General features: G+C 37.4%; 1 protein-coding gene and 1 pseudogene across 3 annotated transcripts in view; one reads left to right on the forward strand and one right to left on the reverse strand.

Annotated features, from left to right (window-relative positions):
• PRIM2 (DNA primase subunit 2) overlaps positions 1–22,138 on the reverse strand; it is a 278,619-nt gene that overhangs the window by 128,826 nt on the left and 127,655 nt on the right. The window lies entirely within an intron of this gene.
• Positions 10,725–13,069, forward strand: LOC118705729 (annotated as a pseudogene).

A 22,138-nucleotide genomic window follows, 5' to 3' on the forward strand; every position in this document is an offset into this window, starting at 1 on the left:
TATGCCTCCTAAGGGGAATTAAACTCGCTACCCAGACATGTGCCCCACCCAGGAATCAAACTCTGCGCTTTTGGTTTCTGGGTCCACACTCAACCACTGAGCCACACTAGCCAGGCTTACCCTGTTAATACAAAAAAACGCATTAGGATATATAGAACGTAAGAAATAACAGGATGCCTTCAGAGAAAATTGTTTTTTCTTTCAATAAGTATGATGCAGAAATAACATTCAATAAACTTTTCTAAATAGGAGTGAGGAAAAAAAAAAGGGTTGAGATGGCTCCTACTGCACCTTATAAATCACCAAGATACCAACTCAAAATCTAGAATACCAACCCTTTTCTACTGAATTGAAGATGTACAGATTATATTTATGCATATATTCTAAGTGACACACAATTTATAGATCCAGAAAAGAATTTGTGAAATCAAAAGGTAAATTTAAACAGAGACCACACAGTGGAAAAAAAAAAAAAAAAAGGGAAAAAAAAAAAGAAAAGAAAAAAAAAGGTACAGCAATAGAGAGAACAGGTTGCTCTACAGAACTATCATTTTTATTACTGGGACCAGGACAGATGTGAAGTAAAATTAACTTTTACAAGCAGCTGCTCTTTTAATTTCATTGATTTTAACAACGGAAAATCCTGCGTTTTTTTTTTTAACTACATTTTCTTATAAGAGCAACGGATCACAATTACAAATCTCAAACTGTGAGGCTCCACATTATCTTCCGTCTTGCTCCTGAAATCAAAGTTGCTTCCCAGTTTCATGTTCTCTGGTGGCTGCTGGGACGCGGTGGGCCACTAATCCTAACAGGCTCATGCTCAGACGCCCAAAGCATTTCCCAGATTTCCCAGTGCTCACAGGGCTCTTACACACATTATCTCACTGATCTTCACGACAGTGGTGGCTTCATCCCACAATGCTCCAGTACATGGGTATTTCTCTATCAGCTAGCCACAAACACAATTTTTAATATGTAGGCTTCTATAATAAAACCCAACCAACGACCTTGTCGAGCAAAACACATAGATTCCATTTGAGCTTTAAACATGCCCAACTAGTTTAATTTCCAAAGAATATTAAACAGTACAGAGTTAACAAGATATTTCCAGTTCAAGGGGCTGGATGATATGAAGAACTGGGAGAGTAAACCTGGGAATAGTGCAAGCAGACATCCCAGTGCTGACTTTTGATCATGAAACCTATGGTGTGAAAAGAAGCTTGTTACTCAAAGGCTAACCTAAGCGCCTTACTGATGCTCTGTATCATCTAGAAATATAAAACAATTGATTGAGCAAGAAAGAAGATACTAAGAGATGTGCAGTGATAAATACACATGGATCGCTGAATTTCCTCCCTTAGAGTGAAATACCCATAAAATCATTTTACCTCTAGAATGCCTGCTAATTTTGGTTGAAAATTCTTAAGCCACTACAGCAAATAATTTTACAATTTGACTCCCCATAAGCAAAGCAAAGATCTGGCAAGCAAAATGCAATATGTTTTGTCTTTCATGTTGGGACCCAAGAGATTAAATTGTCAATGATTTGTTTGTCCTCTTAAAGGATTGTTCTTGTGGAGTAGGAATCAGAGCAGCAGCAACACAGCTGGCATTCCTCATCTTTTTACTGCATGCAGGGTGTTCTACTGGGAGTTCTATATAGACTAATCCTCACAATATCCCTAAAAGTGATATTATCTCTGAGGCACCCCAGGGCTTAGCAAATTGTTCATTCAGCCAAATGTATCTGGACACCCACACAGAGTGAATAGGTAACCTTTTATGCCCTAAGCACCTAGTTCTTTTAGCTTCAGGAATTTATGTTTAAAATGTATCCAAAATGTGCATTTCATTCTACAACATGTTCTTCTTGGTCTTACTAACAAAATGTTTAATTATTTTACCATTGCCATTGTTGTCCTATACTAGTGGCCCAGTGCACGAAATTCTTGCATGGAGGGGGCGTGTCCCTCAGCCCAGCCGGACATCCCTCTTTTAATCCGGGACCGCTGGCTCCTAACCGCTCACCTGCCTGTCTGCCTGATTGCCCCTAATCACTCTGCCTGCAGGCCTGCTTACCTCCAACTGCCCCCCCCACCTCCGCCAGCTGTCTCACCCCCAACTATACTCCCTTGCTGGCCTGATCACCACCAACTGCCCCCCTCCCATCAGCATGGTCACCCCCAACTCCCCCTGTCGCAAGCCTGCTCGCCCCCAACTGTCCCCCCAGCTGGCCTGATCACCCCCAACTGCCCTCCCCTCCTGGCCTGACTGCCCCTAACTGCCTCTGCCCTGGCTCTGCCACCATGGCTTTGTCTGGAAGGACGTCTAGAAGGTCTCCCAGTCTTATTAGCATATTACCCTTATATTAGTATAGATGTACTTTATTATACCCTAGTACATCTAGTCCCATATATTTTGGCCATATGATAGCTTTAGAAAACTTGTTAGCACATCTTTACTCCTTACAGTTTCCCTTTAGTCTCCATATACACTGAGGGTTGGGGAGCTGGTTAAGATGGTTCTGAGTCTTGCCAGATTTCATGGGCCATGTCCTGTGACCCTCACAATTACAGAAAGAATACAACTGCCGTTTCAGTCATAATCTTCATATGCGAAAACTGTAAAGCTCATTTACCCTCCTGGATGTTTCACTCAATCTGTGAGGCAATAACTTAAGTTCTAATGTTCCTTACTCATTAAGATCATATTTTCACTTATCATTTTTGTCTTCCAAAACACCTGCATCATATTTACCTAAATTTACATTTGTCAATTTCCTATTTAATGTAAGAAATACTCTTATCTGGGTTTTCCAGAACCCAACTGTTCTTTCACTGTTTGTTGTAAGCATGAATCTTGAACAAAATCTTATTATGTGGAAGTTTCTCATAAAGCTTCCTAAATATGCACATAAATTCTACTGTGTGCACTAGAGTTGCCAACTGTATCTATAGGCTTCCAGTAAATGTTTAAAAGACTGCCCAGACAGGCTAGTGGCTTTCGTAGTGGATGTTATTTATCTTCTTTAAGTAGTATAATCCAAAAGTCTTCAACTTCCTGCTGAGTCTATTTCCTATTATAAATGTCAGGCATAAACCTCTCATTACACTGGCGATCTTATCTCCTTTCTAAATATTACTAACTGGTGTACCACTTCCAATGTTGGAAACTAAATTCAATATAATCTCTTCTAGACTACACTTATATACTTAAAATCTGTTTATTAAATAAGCTGAAATTCGAATCAAAGGGACCCATAAAAATATTTAATTACCAAAGTGAAGAGGCGCAAAAGATCTGTCTGAATAAGTTAATACTTTCATTTTTTTTTTTTTTACAAGAACTCTTTTTCCTTTGATTTGGGACTGTTATGAACACTTGGACATGTAAGCAATGGGAGTGAAGGGGTGAATAGGATTTCTACTGAAGCGCCTGTGACATTGATCTGCTGTGTGACAAAACAAGCTGTCCTTGGGGATGCCCTTGCAGAACCAGAGGGCCCTTGGTGATCAGAAACAACTGATCAACAAGGACATATAGAGACTTCCATCTCCTTCCACAGGGAAATGCAGCCACTGAACTTCAAACCACTGATCCAGATTTATAATTCAAGGAATGTGGCCCCAGATGGCTAACAACATACCTCTAATGGTTATGCTAACAGATGCTGCAGAAACTATTCATTTGCTTCCTACCTTTCCTTGCCTCTGTGACTTAATTTTCCCTGCTGTCTCAGAGCACCTTGATTTCTTCCTTGGCAGAGACCCTTTGTAAGTGTAGGAAATGCTTTTAGTTAAGTGTAAATGGCTCAATGTGCCTCCACATCTCACAGTCTATTTCTCTCACCTGAAATAATCAGACATTATACTATTTTTAGGTTCAATTCAATTTAGTTGAAATTTAAGCAATCTTCTCTGTTCACGAAGTAGTCCTACAGTTTTCCTTTATAGGCTATTATATAATTTTGCTCCTCCACCAAAGAATTTTTATATTTAAGCTTCTAAAGGAAGCTTCCTAAAATATTTGACCAGCTTTCAATTACACAGAGAGAAGCATGTTCTGCCTGCTCAAACTAGAGCTTTGTGATTAATTATAAAAACATCTGAATGTATTTAAAACAAATCAGAACAGACAAAAATAAATAATTTCCATTACTAGGACATAAAACTCAACCATTCATTAACAACCGTTCATTATGAAAAGGAAACAGAGAAGTAAAATGTCTTTGCTGTGATAGGAACATTCAAACACAACAATGGACTTTTCATTGCACATTCTAACATCAGATTAGATGCATTTTCCGAAAGATTCACTTAATCATAAATTTAGAGAGAAAGCTCATGTAAGATAACTAAAGAAACAAGAAGAAACATAAAATTAATGTATTTTTAAATATTTCAACTTGTTCCCACAAGGCCTCCTCTTTTCTTTCTTGCCTTTTTTCCTCCCAAATGAGGAATTAGCACAAGTACTTCCCTGGATCCCTGCTGTCTTCTCATTTCTAAACTTATGGCTGTTTCTCTTCTTCTTATTGAATTGATTAGGGTGATACTGGTGAACAAAATTATACAGGTTTCAGGTGCACTATTCCACAGCACATCATTGCATTGTGTGTTCACCACCCAGGTCATCTCCTTCCATCACCGTTTATCCTCCCTAAACCTTCCACCACCTCTCCTCATCCCCTCCCCGTTGGCAATCATAATAAACTCATGGAGGTTTCAAATAACATACAATCCCCTTAAGAACACAAACCCAAGTTTCTGAATTCATTAACATAAAGGAATAAATCTGTTCATTGTTCATTTAGATGACCTTATAAGTTAAAATTGCATGCAGAGATCTATTTTTCTGAGAAAAGTAGATACTTTTCTTATTCCTTATATCCTTCCAGGTTATGGCCTTTCTATTATTTTCAAAGTTGCCAAGCATGTCAAACATGTGACCTGCTGGCCATGAGTTTGACATGCCTGTAATGTAAATAATAACTAAATTCTATGGTAAAGAAGAGATAGTGGTCTGAAAGAATCCTTCCATGCTTAGCTGGAAAGATTTTTAGAAAATAATGTGGCTATGATTATTATTATAACAACTGCCTATTGTTTTGACTGCCTGAAATTAGGAGCTGCCATTTTAGTGAGGGAATGGACTCTAGCTGACACTTTCCTGCAAGCTGCACCACTGTGACATAACATTAAGTGCACCTAGCCCATCTGGCTGAAAGTACTATGGTATGAAGTCAAGAGAGGGGCTGGCTGGTGTGGTTGAGAATTGACCTATGAAGCAGGACATCACCGTTCAGTTCCCAGTTACAGCACATGCCAGGGTTGCAGGCTCCATCCCCAGCGTGGGGTCTGCAGGAGGCAACCAATCAATGATTCTCATCATTATGTTCCTCTCTCTGAAATCAATAAAAACATATATTTTTAAAAAGAGAGAGGGGGTTAAAGCAAGCCTGTCAAAGACAGTTCCTAAGAGTAACCATTTTAGCATATCATATGTGTAAAACATCCTTTGATATCAACAGTTAGTTGAGCCTTTTATCTTATCTTATTTTAAATATATTTTATTGATTTTTTACAGAGATGAAGGGAGAGGGAGAGAGAGTTAGAAACATCAATGAGAGAGAAACATCAATCAGCTGCCTCTTGCACACCCCCAAGGTACATGCCCTTGACCAGAATAGAACCTGGGACCCTTGAGTCCACAGGCCAATGCTCTATCCACTAAGCCAAACTGGTTAGGTCTAGTTGAGCCTTTTAAAAGACCTTGATACACATTTGACTGATTGCTTTCTAATGACAATATTTCTTATTTCCTGGCACAATCGAGTTGATAGTGTTTGATGAATAACCAGACAAGCAAAGGACAAGTCTGAGCAAGAGCCATCCTTTATATCTGACACCTCCGTATTTTATTACATATTTTAGGAAAAAAGAACAAAAACCCTTTTCTGTTAGTTAGGCAATGTTAGTTCCAAAAGATCTCACTACACACAGAAAGGCCCCAGTCAGTATTACTTTGAAGCAGCCAATCCTTAAATAAAAATTTTGTTGCAAGTAAAGAGTCATCAACAGTTATAAAACTGGGGAGAGGGAGAGGTTTGTATCTTAGCCGAAGTTTGCTTTATCTAATAAAACGTTTGCTCATATGACCACAAGACGTCCAGGGCAAAGCACAGTATTACACCAAATGCAAAGCTTGGCTTTCCTGATCTGCCCTTCTGCCAGCCTTATACTCAGCCCTCAGTTTGCTCCCTTCAATCAGATGTAAATGAATGCCAGCAGGAACTAAAATCAGTCCTACCAAGATGCTTCAACAGTGTTGGCATATGAACTATCAGACAGCTGACAGAATTTTAAAGTCAAGTATTGAAAAACACATAGGTTTGGCCTAAATCTCTACTGAGGTGTTTTTTTTAAAAGTGACATTAACATTACTTAAAAGTACTCAGCAGACTTCTTTCATTAAAGATACATCACTGCAAAAGCATGGGCAGCTAAGGACTTAAGGGAGCCGGACATTTGCAACAGCAGCCTGTGACTTTTCACTGTGCTAGCTGGCAGTCAAAGAAAGAATTTTTGGCCCTGTGGTGGGAAAGAACAGAGATGCCACTCACTAAATATGAGCAGAAGCCGATCTGGAAGGAAAGATCAGAACTTCAGTTTTGTCCACGTTAAGTCTGAACTGCCTTTTAAAAGACCAGGAGGAACTATATGAACTACAACTATACAACTATAAAATCAGCCAATCTCGGCACAGTCTATAGATTTAAGTGTTTAACATTAGCTCTACCCTGAAAACAACAGCAATCAAATAATGTCTTACACCCTTTTCATGATTAGCTGCAATTAATGGGTAGAAGTATCAGTTGCTACAGGACCATTCAGCGCTAAGATTCCTTAATTCAAGAAGATCCCTTCCTACAAGGAACTCGTTAGCCACCCACCACTTCTCAGAACACGGAACGATCATTCGCTTTAGGGGTGCGCTCACAGTGTGTTGGCTACTAGCCGCTCGTGGTACCGAGTTCTTGGAACTTGGCTAGTCCAAATGGAGATGTGCTGGAAAATACACCAAACTTCAGAGACTTTGTATGCAGAAAGGAATGTAAAATATCTCGTTTTAAATTATGTATGCTGATTACATGTCAGCCGGATAATATTTAGTGTACATTGGGTAAATAAAATACAGTAAAGTTAATTTCATCCTTATAAAACATTTTAAATGTGGATATAGACATTTTTAAATTATATGTGTCACATTATATTTTTACTGGACAGAGAATTTCTGAACAAAAGATGAATATGGCTTTTTTTCTGGTACATAAGCAGTGATATGTAAAATATTTTAAATAATTGAAAATCCAGGAGCATGAAGAAGAGCAACTAAAAATCATATCTAATTACAAGAAGTAGAAAATTATCTATTTTACTTCTATGGCTACAAAAACATATCTCTAAAAAGTATTTAGCCCAATATGAGATCAAGAACAATTAAAAAAATAAAATGAAAATAAGAAAATAAGGAAAGACGTATCCCTTTAATAAAAATAACAACTTTCCCCAATTATTTATATAAAGTCATAAAATTATATATTGTGATCAGCCACCCTAAATTTTTTTCAAGCGAGAAGTTTATAAAACCAAGCATGTTCCTTATTCCATGGAGAAATACTTTAGTAAATGCAATGTGATTTAGTAAATTTATTTTATAAGGTTTGAATTACATATTATACAAACAATTTCCCTAACCTTAGGAATATGCAAAATAACTGAGAACCTCTGAGCTGAAAAGATAATTTAGTCTGATTTATGTTCATTTGTGGATAATCTATGCTTGTGTTCCAAAACTTTTTAGATTTCTTTAGCTATGATATTTTTTTTAATTTCTATATTGATTAAGGTGTTATATATCATATTCTTTTATTTATATATATATAATTATATATATATATATATATATATATATATATATATATATATATATATATAATCAATAAAATTGATTTTTACAGAGAGGAAGAGAGAGGGATAGAGAGTTAGAAACATCGATGAGAATCATCAATCAGCTGCCTCTTGCACACCCCCCACTGGGGATGTGCCCACAACCAAGGTACATCGTGCCCTTGACCGGAATCGAACCCGGGACCTTTCAGTCCACAGGCTGACGCACTATACTGAGCCAAACCGGTTTCAGCACATATCATATTCTTAAATTTCACTAGACTACCAAGATGCAGGTTTTCATATCTTTCTTCCTTGGTATTCTATTAGCCCTTTTGATCTAAAGACTGTTCTTTTTTAATTTTAAGTAATTTATCATCATTATTTTTTTCAATATTTTTCTCTCCTCAATTTCTTTTCTCCCTTCTGGGAATCCTACTATTCTAATGAAAGCACTAATATCTCTCTTCATCATCTCTTTTAGCCTTCTTGATATTTTTTATCTCTGCTTTTCCTCCGCCTTCAGATTTCTACAACATGATCTTCAAGTTCATTAGCTTAGTTTTCTCCTGTATCCATACTATTTATCTGTTTATTCAATTCTTTCCTTCAGCTACATTTGTCTATCTAATATTTCTGTTTTATTCTTTGTCACTTCTTGTTCCTTCTTAATACTAATACTATCCTCCTTTATCACAGGATATAGTATATAATTATGTCTATTTTAAATTACTGATTCCTTTGTTCTCACAACTCTGCTTCATTAAATATATACTATTCAGTTTATCCCATTATGCTTTCAATAGTGATTGTACTCCTCATGCATCCCAATATTTTGGTGTAGGTGGTCATATTCACCAAAGGATATGAGCTAACAGATCTGGAAACGTGTGTTAAAAAAAAAAAAAAAAAAAAAAAAAAAAGGCCAAAACCCAAGTCCTACTACTACCTTTCCCGATAGTTCTGAGAAAGATGGAGGGGATGAGCCACCTGCGCCAAATAACCACTCTTGACCACTTCTTTTGCTGTGTGCCACCTGGCAACTCCTTTTAGCCTTTAATCTCTTAAAGCGGCAGCAGTGGAGGAAGGCATCTCTGTGAAGTATGATCTGTGAGCCCTGGAAGGAATGAGCCTGGTCTGCTGGTTAACATGTGCCTGTTAACACCCAGCAGGGCTGTCACACCGCCCTAACTGCACCCTAATGATATCAATTTCTGTAACAGAAGGGCAGCAATTATCGTTTCAAAGTAATTGGAGAAAATCAGGTCAACACAAATCTTAAAAGGAAAGAAACAAACTAATGTATGACCTGATTCCTCAGGCAACCCCATGCCATAGGCTAAACTATCCACGCACATTCACCAACTTTCAACAGCCTCAGTCACCCCTGGGGTTCTTCAGTTATTGGGTTGTTTCCTCTGGTCCATGCTTTCCTCTTTCCTCTCCATGGTTAGCTTTGGCACAGAAAGCCAACAATCCCCATTAACTACCTTCACACAACCCCAGATCATTTAGCAAAGGAATGAGATCCCTGTGCTACAGCTTAGGAAGCTGGTAAAATATGATAAAATCCTGTAAGGATTCATTGACAACACTAAGTGTAAGTAATCTAACACTTTTTAAGTACCACAGGTACACTTAAAAATACAAACAAACATGTATTCCAATTATCAGACTAATATCAACAATTAAAAATACTTCCTAAAATACAGCCAAACTCCTTCACACAACTAACCTGAGGTATTTCTGGTACAACGTAAGTATTGGGAGAGGCAGTCATGTGCGGCATTAGAAGAGGGTTGGGGCCCAGATTTTCTTACAAAGAGGTAAAGCGCTCTTACAACCTGTACTGGTCGTATCTCTCTGTTTTGGGAATATCCTTACATGCTCTGGGTTTGACCTTTGTTGTTCTGCGTGAGCCTCTGTGTCATGTGGCACCTGGCCAAGCCCACTGCTCTCTCTGTTCTGGGCAGTAAGTAAATGAGGTCCTTCACCTGCAGCACAGAGGGTGCTTGCAGATCATCCCCCTGTGGCATCGCGTGCCCACAGGGAACCCGTGTTCTCAACTGAAGCTGACTTGCTCTGCCTCTTCTCTGTGAAAAAAAGTGCTGTTCCATCTAACGTCTGTGTGAGTTATGCCTTTCTTGGTGACTTGGACTCCTACAATCCACATAGTGGTGGCAGGCATTGTCATGCCCTACGCCAGTGGTCGGCAAACTCAATCAGCAGAGCCAAATATCAACAGCACAACGATTGAAATTTTGGGGGGGAGCCAAATTTTTTAAACTTAAACTTCTTCTGACACCACTTCTTCAAAATAGACTAACCCAGGCCGTGGTACTTTGTGGAAGAGCCACACTCAAGGGGCCAAAGAGCCTCGGTTTGCCGACCACAGCCCTAAGCTATGCTCCACAGAGTGGGACTCCTCAACAAGGTGTAACTTGCTCAACAAATATTATACAAAAACATTCTCAGGGGTGGAGCAACTGGCTTGGCTGAGGACAGCTCTAGGGCTCTGAGGTGCAGGGGTTCAATTAAGAAGATGTCAGCTTTTGCCGAAACCGGTTTGGCCTGCAGACTGAAAGGTCCCAGGTTCAATTCCGGTCAAAGGCATGTACATTGGTTGCGGGCACATCCCCAGTAGGGGTGTGCAAGAGGCAGCTGGTCGATGTTTCTCTCTAGTTGACGTTTCTAGCTATCTCTCTCCCTTCCTCTCTGAAAAAAATCAATAAAAATATATTTTTTTAAAAAAAAAAAAAAAAAAAAAAAAAGATGTCAGCTTTTACTCCAAGGAAAAGGAAGTAGAAATCTTTGAACTGTGACAACCTATTATCTGACATTCCATCAAAGAAATTAATTTGGGACTTTACTGAAAATATATTTTCATCACCTAATAAAAAATATACTTGCCAAAGTAATGATCAAAAGAAAATGTGCATTGCTCTCAACAAGGTCATTTCAAGTCTGCTCAAAACAACTGAAAAAGAAAGATTAGCATCTGCAAATCAAGGTCCACCTTTTAAATCTTGTGTGTCTACTGTACCCTTTTATAACAAAAATAAGTGTTATCTCAGTCCATTAGAGAGAAAGATGATAACAGTGAATAGACCCATTTATCTAAACACTAATAATGAAGTACCTTTTTCCCCATGTGACAGAAAAAATGCAGGAAAAACCAATCTGCTCCAAGAAGATGAAGGAAAAAAAACACAGAAGAGTTTAACTGCTAAGTGTCAACTAAGTTATAAATGCAGCAAGCCTGTATCAAAGAATTCTAAAAATTCCAAGCAAAATTGAGTGGCCTGCAAACCCATTGTAGAGAAAGAGAATAGTTGTTATTCAGCTGAAAATAATTTAAATGCTCCTCGAGTTCTAAGCCAAAAAGTCAAACCACAAGTAACACTCCAGGGTGGAGCAGCATTTTTTGTTAGGAAAAAAAATCCTCTCTTAGAAAATTGTCTCTGGAAAATAACCATTTCTGGGACTCACTCAAGAGAATAAATCAGAAGTGATTAAAGATTCTGAGTAGAGACTGTCAATGAAAGACAAAGTTTTGAGACAAGGCAAGTGCTAAAGTACTTGTTGCTAGAAAAGGAATTGAACATTGATCTGCTGGGTATGAGAAGTAAAAATGAAGAGAAATTAATAATAAAGGATTCATCAACTGGAGTAGTTTCTTCAAGGGAGCATAAACCTGAAGAAAATACATGTTTTTCTTCAGAGGATTCTGACAGTGAAAGCAAGGTAGTTTCTTCAGTATCCACTATCTATCCCATCTTCAGTGCATCTTCAGTCAATACAAAAAGATCTCTAGTTGGAGAACAGTCTTCTGTGGCATCCATCACCCCTACTAACTTTTTGAAAGAGACCAATACACAGAAAAGTATTAATGCCAGAGATGTAAATAAAGAAACAAAAAATTAGCTCATCACCGATGCACGTCAGAAACCTTTGGAGCCACCATGTGTAAGTCTTGTGGCATGATCTATACTGCTTCCGACCCTGAAGATGAACTGCAGCATGTTCATCATCACCACAGATTTCTGGAGGGAATCAAATACACAGGCGGAAAAAAGAATGTGTCCAGCTGGCGTGGCTCAGTGGTTGAACACTGACCTTTGAACCAGGAGGTCATGGTTCCATTCCCAGTCAGGGCACGTGCCCAGGTTGTGGGCTTGATCCCCGGTGGGAGGTGTGAAGAAGGCTGATCAATGATTCTGTCTTATCACTGATGTTTCTCTCTCCCTCCCCTTCTCCTCCCTCTCTGTCTGCCTCCCTCACTCCCTCCCTCTTCCTTCCTCTCTGAAATCAATAAAATATATATTTTTAAAAATAAAGAACGTGTAGTAGCACAGTTTTGGGATGGGAAAATTGTGTTGGTTCTTCCACATGATCCAAATTAGGCTATCAAAAAGGTAGAAGTGCAAGAACTTGTTGGTAATGAATTGGGCTTTCAGCAAGTTGTTCCCAGATGTCCAAACAAAAATATATCTGATGAAAAGAGAGTAATTAGTAGGGTGTTTAATTGCAGAACCCATCAGACCTTCCATGTCCCGTCTGAACCAACTAGTCCAGAACCTCCAAGTTCTAAGGAATGTCACAGGGCTTGGTAATGTTCAAATGTACCAGTACCTGCAGTCTGTGGAATAAGTAGAGTCTGGGTCTTCAGGTTTAAGAGAAGAAAATGCATTGCAAGACAACTAATAGGACATACTCAGTTATCACTTCATGTTTGGCTGTTTTCTCAGAACTAATGAAATAGCATTTTCTGACCCAACACCAGGATGACAAGCTATTCACAGCCAAGTACTGCAACACTGCTAATTTCCTTGTATACAATTTTAATAGTTAAAGCCAATTCCAACTATAGAATAGTTACTGTATGGATGAGTTAAGACAGTTTCTTATCATATAATAACTACTTAGCAAATGTCAAAATAAAAATACTAAAACACACGCGCACACACATACACAACCTGGTTGTTTAATTCTTTATGAATTGAAAACTCAGGGATAAATTTGTTGAAAATTATCTGGAGATTCAAAGAAAAGAAAAACCTTTGGATGATGTATACTAACACTCTGAATCCTTAATTATGAAACTTTGCAGATATAGCTGGAAATTACTTGCCCCTTATATAGGAATACTGACATGTTTTCCACAAGAATGTGACCACTTGCATTTTATTAAGCACTTTTGTACCAGAGTTATTTCATGCTTACTCAGAAGCAAACAGGAAAATTTAAAGACAAATTATTTCAATGCCCAATTTTTAAAGGTAATTTCTAAATTCTGTACACAGAATTCTCACCTTACAGATAGCAGCTCAGTTGAATATATTCAGAAAGTGTTCTAAATTTCTAGTTTGTACAATAATAGGGTAAGGTAATAAAAATAAGATATTTGTGGAGAAAAGAATTATATAGCTTAATGTTTTAATCTTTTTAAAAATCTTTACTCAAAAGAAATTCTAACCAGATTTAATTAAAATTAAACTTAGTAACTGCACTACTATCATTTAATTTTTGGTGTATGAATATGTTAATTATGCTATTTATCTTTAGTATAATTATTACTGTTAATTGAAATCATCAACAAAATGGATGCCCAATTAGGATTAGATGATTCATATTATCACATTTTAAAATTTTTGCGTATCTAAAATACATCTTACTTGTTCTAAGACATCTAACAAAATGTATAGTATCAGAACCAAGGTTAGTGAATAAATATATCTAGGTTAGTGAATACATATATCTAGGTTAATGGGCCAGAGAACATGACATTATGTAGATACAGCCAAATGTCTTAATCTCTCTAAAAATCAGTTTTCTAGTATAATTCTTGGTTACTTTGAAAAGCAAGGAATTATTCAGATTGTTGATTCTAAAAAACATTTAATTGCTATCTGGCAATAATACTCTAGGGAAGTAGTTTTCCAGGTTATAACTTTATGTAGGACATGTTCATTACATTCTTTTATTTGCCTGTAAGTTAACATGGTTCCAAAATTTAAAGGCTTGAGTTCCAAAAAGAATGTGAAAGTATTAAAATGTGCATAATTATGCAAACATCTCATTTTTTGTACTGCTATTTTGTCTTAAATATTTTATTTTAAAAGTTTTTTAACATTATTTGCTTGTTCAATGTCTTTGCAATGGATCAATTAAAATTCTTTTCAATATTAAAAAAAAAAAACATTCTCAGAATCACATATTTTTCAGTGAATGACTGAGTGACCACTAACCACCTTTCCTCTGTTGTACTAATCCTCCCATTTCCACTGTTAAACCAGCACAGCTTTCAAACTGCCCTGTGTAGACTACAGTTTTCCCAGGAGCGTGTTCCTGGTTCATATTATTATAGATTGCAGATGATGGGGGTGAGGGTTTCCAACCACCACCACCACCACCAAACACCACACCATTTGTGGCTGTCTGTCCCAGTGAAATTCTCCTTTCCAACTACCTACAACACAAAATCAATATTGTGTATCATCTCACTATAGCCAGAGTTACTTATGGGATTTTAATATAAGACTGGAAAAAGAAGTGAGAAATCAGGCAGAAAGATACAGTAATGAATGATGCCACACTGAGCTTGAAGTCAGACATGCCTGGATCCAAATCCTAATCCTTCCTAGCAATATGGCCTTGAAATAAGGGGTTAATTCCTTTCGTGCCTCAAATTCCTCATGTATAAAGTGAGGGGACTTGTTCCTATTTTACATGCCTACTCTAAGAACTAAGAATAATAAATAAAACATACATGTAATATGTCTTTACTTATTTTTTCAGCAAATATGTATTGTGCAAAAACAACAAGCTCTGTACTAAGAGCTACTGGCTGTTGCTAGTACTAACCAGTACTCAACTAGCACCATGACCATTACTATTAGTTTTTTGTTTTGTTTTTTAATATATTTTTATTGATTTTGTACAGAGAGGAAGGGAGAGAGATAGAGAGTTGGAAACATCGATGAGAGAGAGTCATCGATCAGCTGCCTCCTGCACACCCCCCACTGGGGACGTGCCCACAACCAAGGTACATGCCCTTGACCGGAATCGAACCCAGGACCCTTCAGTCCCCAAGCTGGCGCTCTATCCACTAAGGCAAACCGATCTCGGCTACTATTAGTTCTGTTAATTCAAATATCTTGACTAAGCTTTGCTCAGAATTCACAAGCTTATTACCCTTGAAGTAATTACCCCAAGAATACATTTACTGAATTCTCAAATCATGTCAATTCCCAATGGATCCAATCTGCTTCTAAAAAAGTAAAATCAAACTATTACTATGTGGTTTTTACTAAAATGTCTCCTCCACAAGTCAGTGAATGTGTTTACTTCTCATTATTTCTAAATATAGTGTTTGTAATACCATAAAAATAATGACCTTAAGGTCCCAAACTTTATTGATCAATTATATTCAGCTCCAAACATGATATACATTGCTACATTTTTTACTCAAAAGTAGACAATTATTTACAAAATAATATACATACATTCATATATACAAACACACATACAAACACCTTGAGACATATGTTAGATATATGCCTTTTACACTACTTTCCACCTTCTTGTCTGTCTTTACTACATGAATATTTTGTAGAAGAGGGTGGACTTGAAGACACTGATTCAAAATCAAGTTGAGTGCTTGTTCCAATTAAAAATTAATATTAAGCAAGTTCATTAGAAGACATTTCTTTGTTGTAATTTTCTAGGGGAATTGTTAGAATTGGACTAGTGATTTTTAAAATTGTTTTTCTAATGTAAAATTCAGGGGCTAAATAAAAGCCACTATAAATAAACATTAAATTGATTTGTACTCAGCACACACATTTTTTGGAATTGTTTTTTTAAGGAATATGAATAAAAACCTTTATGCTTCACACTAGAAAAAAACAAATGTATACTCTGAGGGAACACAAGATTATGGCTCCAGTAATTTTTATAAAATAACAAACCACAGAAATATTGTTGTGTGTCTACTCAATTTTGATCCATTTTTCCCAGACATCATCTCACGAGACCAAGTATTTTCACAATAAATACTGGTCAATACTGCTTATCAAACTGTTTTCCAACATCTCATTTCTGATTTCTAGGTTTGTCATTTAATATGAAATATGGCAGTTCAATTAGGAAGACAATAAACTTTTAGGGAGGTTGAACATGGCACGAAACTAGACATATCAGGAATGTATCCTCTGTGCCTAGGGCCCTTTGGAGGCTGAATCTACTGCCTCTAACCAGGTAAGGTCTCTTGATCCTCTTCTTTCCTTAAGGATAAACCTGTGTCTAAGAACATGCGGCCTCAGATGTCTCTCTCCAAGGTCTTCCTGCCTCATCTTATATACCTCCCGCCTACACTCCACTTTGTCATGCCAGGGATCCTGCTAAATACAAACTGCTCTGTTGTTCCCTTACACTTAAATTTTGTCAGTGAATCCTCACTGCCTTCAAATGGACTCAACCCTTAGCCTGTTCTACCTCCCTTTGCTTCAGCTTCATTCAGTCCCCCACCCTAACCTTCCTCCCCTTAGGCTAGATGCTCCAGCCATTCTGCAAAGCAGTTCTTCCCATTGGCCCAGCAGTTGCAACACCTCTGCTCTTTGGAATCCAGTTCTCCTTTTATATAACTCATCCATCTCCCTGGCAAACACCTATATTCATCTTTTCCATTCCTGAAGGGCCTTCCAGGAAACTTCGATCTGTCCTACACCTTAACCTTTCAGCTGAAGACTCCCTCGTTGGTGTCTCTACAGTACATGCTTCTGCTTTGCACACACCTATCTGCTCGTTGCTCTCCTCCCAGGCAGCAAGCTCCTTTAGGGCAGAGGCCAAGGCTTGTCCATCTCTGCCCCCGAAAAGCACAGCATAGAGTTTTCACTCAATGGGTGACTGACAAATGAAGTAATTAACCTTTGCCTGTAAAGATAATATCCTGCACAGGATAAGCACTCATTAGACATCTACAGAATAAGCAAATAAATGAATAATTCTCTAGCCACTGGTAATAATGTGTGAACATCTATAGACACTCAATTTTCCTATAAACTAAGAGTTTTCAAAATATAGATATATCTCCCCCTCCTCCCATCTCCTACTCTGCCTTAGAAACCTAAAATAAAAACAGGAAAACACAGGGCTATCCTTATCAACCCTTACCATAAACTAACACCAGCTCAGATCTTATAATGGAAAGATCTGAACGAATTCTCATGAACCATCTCTGCCTACCTGTATTAGGCAGAACTCTTAGGGGTTAAAGAACAGACACAAAACTTTAACTATCCAAAGGGGAAACCAGCAATTATTAACAGGAGTCCAGTCTGGAATAGCTCACAGAATCTAAGGAAGAGCGACAGAAAGCAGATACAGTATTTTCCGGCGTATAAGACGACCCCCTAATTTTACAGTTAAAAGATAGGTTTAGGCCTATATTCGCTGTATAAGACTACCCCCCACTTCAAAGAAAAGACTTACTTTGCTGTTAAGATCTGCAGGTAATTTTTGTGAAATTTTGGCCTTTTGCCCCTCATTTTCGGTTGACTTTTTTTCATTTCAAAAGTCGTCTTATACGCTGGAAAATACGTACAGCAAGGTCTCACATAATAGAGCCAGGTTTTCTGTCCTCCAGCTCAGTTTGGGCCAAGACATCCTAGACTAACCACCATGGCCAGAAGGATGTGAAATTATGATTTCCCAGCCTATTCACATGGTCACAGAATCTGATCCTGCAGTGTGGATATTTATCTGTCCCTCTACTAACCAACCCAGACAACTAACTCCCTATTCAAGTATCTCCAAATACTAGCTCCAAAGTAGCTTATCTCTATAATTTGTAAGAAACTATGTTTGTTTGTTTCTTCCAATTACAGCTGGCATTTATTATATTAGTTTCAGCTGAGCATAACAACTTAAGTAAGTATCCATTCATCATTACTTATTTGAGTACCTCTCCTCTCCACCCCCCACCCCCACCCCCACCAGACAATCCCAGTTCTAGATGCTAAGAACACAAATGTGAGCAAGGCAAAAAAAATCCCTCCCCTTTGGTGGAAACAGTAAAGAAATATAAAATTTAATGTATTGTGAGATTGTGCTATAATTAAAAACAAACAAACAAACAAACAAACAAAAAAACATGTTAAGGGCATACAGCGCCAGAAGGAAGGTTTGGGAAGGCAAGGGTATTTTAGACAGAACATTCTCTCTTAGAAGATGACATTTGAGGAGAGAGGCCAGAATAAAGTGAGAACACAAACCACATGAGAATCTGGGTAGAGAGCATGCCAGGATGAGGGCAAAACAAATGTAAGGGTCTACAGTGCAAGTGTTCAAGGGAACCACAAAAATCTGGGAAAAGAGTAGTCCCTGTGAAGAGAGAATACAGAAAGGCTCTGAGACAGAAAAACGAGGTACGGCTAGAGGAGAGTGAGGAAAAGAGTAGTTTCACAAAATACAACTGGACAGACAGGCAAGGATTTTTTATTCTGAGTTTACAAGAAACCATGTGCGTTTTTTCTCATTCCATACACTTATGTCTATGCCTTCTAATTCTAGGGTGAAAAAAATCAACTACAACTGCTAATGACAGCATAATCCCTACAACAATCCCTACCACTATTATTTATTTTCCAAACACATGTGTAAATACTATTGTGCATCAGGTTTTAGAATCAGTTATAAAGAGATTTTATGTAATTATCCAAGAGAAAAAACACCATTTTTATTTCCCATGTGCTAAAGCTTTTAAGTCTATGAAGCTCAAGCAAGATCAAATAAATATTTGTGAACAAGCAAGACAAAGTAAATAAATTTCAACTATGAATAGTACCTAATAATCATAGGATCAAGTATTTGACATGGCATAAAGTACCATTAAATCAATGAATAAGATGATACAAAGCCTTGTACTATTGTGAGAATATCAGAACTACTTAATATCTTAATCATTTTAGCACTAAACTCAGGCCATTTATTTTTTTACTACTTCTACATTACTATTTGTCTTCTTGTGCCTTTAGTTTAGATTTAGACCAATACTGGCTCACATTTCACTGCAAGTTACATAACCTTACATTGCCAAGAAATAAATATTTAACTTTACTTTTATTAAATATTTAGATGAAACGTTTTAGATGAAATCCTAATTCTTAGTGATTAATGATGGTATAACACACCACCATCACCTCTCCCAATAATCAGAAACTCTATGTGTAGTACAACGAAGGGCATTTCCTTCACTTTCCCATTCCCTTCCTGCTGAGTCTCTTCCTTCTTTTGCCTTCTAGGCCTACAGATTATCATAATCTGCGTGAATGAACAGTCAGTATTACAATGCCTTGCCCAGCGAACCTTTCATCTTCCCTGCATCACTAAAAAAAAATCCTAGCTTCTGTTAGACCTGAGAGATCAATTTTGTGATGGGTGTTTTGTTTTGTTTTTAACTATCATATGTGATTAGTATATTTCATGCTCACCATCCAATTTTAAATACAGTCTCTTTCTGGCATGATATACAGGTAGACATGTATGTGTCGCTTTTAAACAAACCCACTGACAGGATTGTAAAATATATTGTTTATGCTGCTGGCACTTCTTTTCACTGCTGCTGCTACTGCTGCTGCTGTTTAAACATTTAATGAAAGATTGTATTGTACTGATATCCTGGGGCTCTAATCAAAGCAATCGTTTTAAAAATAAATAACCTGGAATCATCCAAAATGTCTGATAAAAAAAAAAAAATCCTCTTTCCCAAGATCAAAGAAGCCATCTGATGCTTGTCCTCAGTCTCCCTCCTCAAAACTCTGTTCTGCACATCCTTCTCTCTCCTCCCTCCTGGGCCGTGAAAGATGTATTTACTTTCCCTGACAGAGAGGATGCTTCCTCCTGCCTCTAACACTGTCCCTAACATGCCCCTCACACCCTGCTTCCATCAAGGACCTTTGCTTGCAGCTTTGAGACAACCTGTTCTCACATGTGTCTTAAACCTTTAATGGTTCTCTTGGTCCCTCTTTTCTCTTTCTGTAACTATGTTTACTTCTCCTGTTTAAAAAAAAACAAACAAAAAAAAAACTCCAAGCTTATTGGTCACATTTATACCTCAGTCCCTTCAGATCTGCATTTGCATGTACAAGGAAACTGAAAGTGTCCCCAATACCTTTCTTCCCCCTTATCTTCCTGAATCTCCTATTGGCTGAGACTCTGCTGACCACCAATGCCTATGAAATTGGTCCCTCCTGTGTTGCCCCTTCCAGATCTCTGACTTATATATTTCTTTTGCTTACTATTGCTTTTATCCAAGCAAAATGTGAGCCAAATGAATATCCAGATTAAAAAGAAAATTCAAAATTATCTATTTTTGTCAAGTGTAACCTGAACTTTCAGTCATAAATCATCAATACCAAAATATTCATTTACTTTTTCTCTCCATTATCCTTACTTTTTCATATTTATGCAGACCATTCTTTCTCTGTTTACCTTAGCCAGCCAAAAAGCCTTCTGAATTTCCCACTTAAACTAGTTCAATAGCTTCCAAATTCACCTTTCTGACTCTTTCTATTCTTACCTGTCCAATCCAGAGAAAAATCACAAAAGCAAAAACAAAAATTCCTTGAAACACGTCGATTTCTAACTCAAACAGTATTTGATGGGGAGAAAAATGTTCAATATCATTAGCCATGAGGGAAAAGCAAATTAAAACCATAGTGAGATTACCTTACACACCTATCAGAATGAAGAAAATAAAAAATGATGATGCCAAATGATAGGATGGAAAAAACTTAGACCACTCTTCCACTGCTAGTAGAAATGTAAACGGAACAGCCACTCTGGGAAGTAGCTTCTTAAAAAACTAAACAGGCAATTACCACTTAAGTCAGTAATTGAACTCATGGGCATTCATCACAAAGGAAAAAATAAAACCTATGTTCACACAAAAACCTGTACACAAATGTTAATGTCAGCTTCATTCATGATAGCTCAAAATGGAAAGAGTCCAAATGTTCTCCCACAGATGATTGGTTAAATAAACCACAAAATGATAAAAAGGAACTACTGAAACATGCAACTACGTGGGTGGGTCTCAAAAAAGTCAACGTTAAAAGGTCATATACTGCATGAGTCCCTATAAATAATACTCTTGAAATGAAAAAAATTATATGGAAAACAAATTGGTGGTTGCCAGGGATTAAGGGTGGAACGGAGGCAGGAAGGATGTGGGTGTGGCCATAAAGGGTAGAATGAGGTGGATCTCTGTGTTGACTGAACAGCTGTGTATATTGGTGCTCCTGGTGTTTACATGAATCCACAGAACTATACACATACACTGTGCCAATGTCAATTTCCTGCATTTGATATTATAATATGATTGTGCAAGATTCAGCCACTGGGATCAACTGAGTAGAGTACATGGAAGGGACATCTATACTGTATTTCACACTTCCTATGGATCTAAGATTATTTGAAAATACAAGTGTTGTTTTGTGGGGGTTTTTTGTGTTTTTTTTAAGGGGGGCTACATAATATATTATTCCATTTATATAACATTCTTAATATAATTATAAAAATAAAGGAAAGTTTAGTGTTTGCCAATAGTGTGGCAGTGGAGAAGAGAGAATAGGTGCAATTTGCCAGGTCTTTATCTAGCATTCCTTTAGCCATCTAAGCACCATAATGAGGACAGTGTTCTGTAAAGGCCACATGTGTATGGGGCAATATATCCAGAGGCAAGAGAGACAGACAGAGGGAAAAATCTTTTTTCCCTTGTAAGACAGTAATAAGAACATGTTAGATTATGCTTAAAAGTCTATCTTTCAGAAATCTCCATGGACCAGCTGCAAATCATCCCCTACTCAGACAGGAAAAATCATTAGTTCTTCTCGACTTAAGACCAGAGAAACGAGATGAATCATAAAAAGGGTATGAATAAAAGCAGCCAGCCAATAACTTTTCCTAATCCTGTTTTTTCTAAAAGAATTATTTTAAGTTCTGAAGCCTTTTTTTTTTAGCAATCCACAATACATTAACCAAGTAAATATGGCCAATCAAGCAATTCCACATGCACTACTGTAGAAGAAAGACTTCTACATAATGCTCAGAGTTATCAATTAACACTCAAGTAAATCAGTTCAGATGATTTAATTCAGAGGATTTATTTTCATTTTAGGCCAACT

This window comes from Pipistrellus kuhlii, unplaced genomic scaffold (genome assembly GCF_014108245.1).
Source record: "Pipistrellus kuhlii isolate mPipKuh1 unplaced genomic scaffold, mPipKuh1.p scaffold_m20_p_5, whole genome shotgun sequence".
Lineage (NCBI taxonomy): Eukaryota > Metazoa > Chordata > Mammalia > Chiroptera > Vespertilionidae > Pipistrellus > Pipistrellus kuhlii.